The following is a 4,101-nucleotide window of genomic DNA, read 5'->3' as shown; positions in this document are numbered from 1 at the left end:
ATATAAGAAAATTATAAGAGTAGGAGAAGGTTTAATAATCTTTATTGTATTTTTTCTTGGTGTGAAAGTAAATTTGTTTTAAAGATATTTTGGTCCTTTATGAAATGTCATGAACCGAGAGTACACCGTAGGAGATATGGTGTTCTTGACTCGCAACAGGGCATACTTGACCTTTCGGAGGCTTGTACAAGCCTTTTGACATCATTCATTGCATACATGTATGAAAAGTAGTGCGGAATTAAAAATTTTCACATGAAACAGTAATAGTTCATAATATCTCTTTATAGAAAAAAATATAATGAAAGACTAAGTCTCAAAATCGGCATCTTAGACATACGAATATATTGGGACATGACCCATACTTCAACATCTAGTAAGTAGCTAAGTCTATTACAATACTTTCAATAAGGAAATCTAAACATCATGATGTCCTTGAAGCTTGAGGACATACCAAATCTTGCTTGAATGACCACTAATCCAAGCATCCACTTCAAGAATCCTCTCAAGTGTCACCTACACATTTAGAGATATACAAAATATATGAAATTAGTACAATATAATGTACTAAGTATGGTGACATGCAATTAAAACCATGATAAAAGGACATTTATATAAAACATGCTTTTTTGAGTGAAACTTCATAAGACAAGTGTAAGAGTCACTTACAAGTCAACATAAGCACATATATTCACTTTACACAATATAGCATCAAGATCACTTGAAAATACAGAAACATGAGACCCTCTTACCAAAGGTGATTCTAAAGCTCACTTGAGTGAGTTGTGAAGCGACCGCTCATACAACCCCTTCCCACACACCAAAGTGATCCTTTAGACTACCTAAAATAAGATTATTCCCATTTCATACATTCAACTCCCTACCTAGTATTACTCCAAGACTCACCTAAATAAGACATGAAGAGAACACCCATACACCCTCTCCAAGTCTACCTAAGCAATCCTTAAAGATAATCTATATAAGTACATTTTCATTTACATTCACTTAACTTAAGTCATTAAGTTCATTAATCTATTTAAGATACATTCACCAATTAAGGACTTTCACATAATGGTCTTGGAGAAGACCTAGGGAACCTAAATACCAACATCTTCAAAGCCTACTCATGCAATGTCTAGATAGCATCTCATTCCACTACCTAAACTTCATAGAACTTATCCAACACTATCATATATCTCACATGATGAGAATAGACAATAATAGACATAGACCATACTAGCTAGGCATGGAATATGGAGTCTACCCTATTTCTATGGATGGTATTTTACTTGCCAATGGTAGAACTAGGACACATATCATGTAGGCACACAGTTAAGGAATATCAAGGGTTTTTTTACTCTAGTCTCATCCTACAACTTAAGCCACTCCCCAAACAAACTCACTCGGTGCTAGACTTTGTTTTCATAGAGTAATTCAATAAAGGAGCACATGAAGTGGTACCATATTTTGTTCATATCCAAATCATACTACACCTTACCAAGGAGGGCCCACTAGGGCTGCCTATAATGGTTATTAAGATAGCTCAATGACATTCCTAAGGATGATTTCATGCCTTTCCAGCCAACCAACTGTAAGTCCACCATTCACACATGAAGGAAACCATTACAACTTTCAACTTTAAGGATATCATAACCTTCTTTCTAAAAGGTTCCACATAAATGACTTTCTTTACTATATTCAAGATCATACTTCATTCATACACATACATTCATGACAAAGGTGTTTTAGCCTACTAAGTCAAGGATTCATATTCACATTGTTAATATATCAAGTAAGGGACATAGGTCAACCTAAAAAAAACACACTTCATTATCATTTTATCACATGTACAATATCAGTCAAGTAGCATATAGGGACAACTTAAGCATACTACAAGTAACCGTACACACTTCTATAGAATCATCAATATAACTCATCATAATATTCACATAGTCAATTATGAAGATTCATACTTAATATCAAGTATACACATATAAAGGCATCACTACAGTCTATCATGATCACATAATTTGACTTCACATGCAAACATAAGTCATATAGACCTTCACAATGATCACATATCCATGTTATATCATGACAATATCATAATTCGTAAAGTAATACCGACGAGGCCACATTATTCACAAGTATAGCACATAAGCACCTCCACCATAAGTGGACCATACCAATCATCATTCTAATTCAAGACCTATACTACACAATATAGAGAAGGTTAGGTCAACATACCACCAATCCAGTCTCACAACTTCAATCCATAACCAATTCACCCAATTCAATCCATAAAGGCTCTTACCGATAGTCATACTCACCAATTCAACCCAATTTTTATTATATCCAATCATCCAAGATAATACAATATGAATTCATCAATTTAGGACAACCTACATACAATTCTAACATAATTCTTTCATAATTCAATAGCCCTAATCAAACTACACAAGAATTCAATAGAATAGAGACATGATCACACCACCCATAAAATGGTCAAAACTAGGATTGCATGGTTTTATGGACTTTTTAGTATAAAATCATCCAATTAACATCAATTCAATCATAATTCATTAATTTAAAACATTTTATGCAAGAACTTATGGCTAGATAACAAAATAGGAGAATTTATGTTTTTGATCACCTTTGAAAATAATTTAAATTGACTCCTTTAATGGAAGGGAATCCAATTATGAAATACCATACCTTATTTGAAGCAAAGCCCACGAAATTGATGGAGAAAAACTTGGAGGGTCTATGGAGAGAAGGAATAGAGAGGTTTTATTTTGAGTTGAAGGTTAAACTTTGATTGGTGATTGTGGGGGGATTAAAAAGACTCAATAACCATCAATAATTTATCCCCAAATTACCCAAAATACCCCTGCACTTAATGTATATATTTAAAAGTTCAAATTTGACTTAAAAACGACGCTACCAATATTGGGAGGTCACTATGCGTTGCGCAGACACTTTCAATTCTTGGTACTGGTATTTTCTGAGACAGAATGGTCTGCTGTGTCCTCACATCTCAGGGAAAATTTTTCCCTTCTCGATGCAGGTTGAACGATGCGCAGCCACTGCCGATTCTTGGCTGGCGCGGCAGCTTGCTTGGACCATGTTTGGGTCCTCCTTGGGACCCTTTGGTTGGTCACCGGAGCGTCGTTCTCAGACGTTTCGACCCTTTACATGACGGGCTATGCATATCAAACATATATACTCAATTTCACCCCCGAAGAATACCCCAAAAACCCACCACAAAACACTATGATACACTAGTTCAACTTCGACTAATTTGCGAACATCTTGGACGTTTCACTTCCAAACTCTTCAAACTCCTCAAATTGATTCTAACACTATTATTAACCATTTTAGGACTTTATAACCTCATGACACACGTTTTAGGCTCAAGCTTCACCTAAGTCGTTTTAGAGGTGTTACATGAAATTACTCTCACCTTTTGACATAGTATATAGGTGAGGAATATAAGACTCTTTCCTAGCGCTCTGGTATGGATGTCATCTATTTGGGAGGTATAAGAATTTATTTGAGTGATGATATAATACCTAATATAATTTCTTCATATATGTCTTTAGTTATCATGAAATCATTCATTAAATCAATTTCATCATTGCATATGTAAGCATTTCGGAGTTTATAATTCCTCAATAATACATTTTTGATTTTCTCTTATATCAAATAATTAAGTTTATGAGTGACATAATTTTTATTTATAACTAATAAGTATGTGATATCTTTGTGGTCTTACGACTGTAGCTGCAATAATTCCTAATTTAGATAGAGGTTCTTCGACAGACTCTACTTCATTTGATGTTTCTCCCAGTTCAAATTTATATTTTTCGATTCTTGACTATATGGTTGATTATTTAATATTTTTTGAGTAATTGATTGAAGTTCTAGAGTGTTGAGTTCTGCTTAATTTGATTTATTTCATATCTTATTTGTAAGATTTTTGCCTGAATACTTTGTGTAGTTGTTTCTGATTTAATTGGTTATTTAAACTTATTTAAAACACTTGTCATATAAAAGGGATTAATAGTTCTATTATCAAATTGTTTATCAAGAACTAAATCTCTT

At 33.7% G+C, this 4,101-nt stretch overlaps 1 long non-coding RNA gene across 2 annotated transcripts; it reads right to left on the bottom strand.

Annotated features, from left to right (window-relative positions):
• Window positions 1-261: 261 nt before the first annotated feature.
• On the bottom strand, window positions 262-2,677 carry LOC138349020 (uncharacterized). 2 transcript variants are annotated; one of them, XR_011221555.1, is made up of 2 exons: window positions 2,651-2,677; window positions 262-513 (listed from the first exon to the last, which is right to left on the bottom strand). It is a non-coding gene; the product is annotated as an uncharacterized lncRNA (long non-coding RNA). The 2 variants fall into 2 exon arrangements; XR_011221556.1 differs by lacking the exon at window positions 2,651-2,677 and adding an exon at window positions 2,245-2,639.
• Between the last annotated feature and the right edge of the window lie 1,424 nt (window positions 2,678-4,101).

Source organism: Solanum lycopersicum, chromosome 6, assembly GCF_036512215.1.
Source record: "Solanum lycopersicum chromosome 6, SLM_r2.1".
In the NCBI taxonomy this organism is placed as follows: Eukaryota; Viridiplantae; Streptophyta; class Magnoliopsida; order Solanales; family Solanaceae; genus Solanum; species Solanum lycopersicum.
The sequence above is the reverse complement of the archived record's forward strand: the minus strand, read 5'-3'. Positions and strand labels throughout refer to the sequence as shown.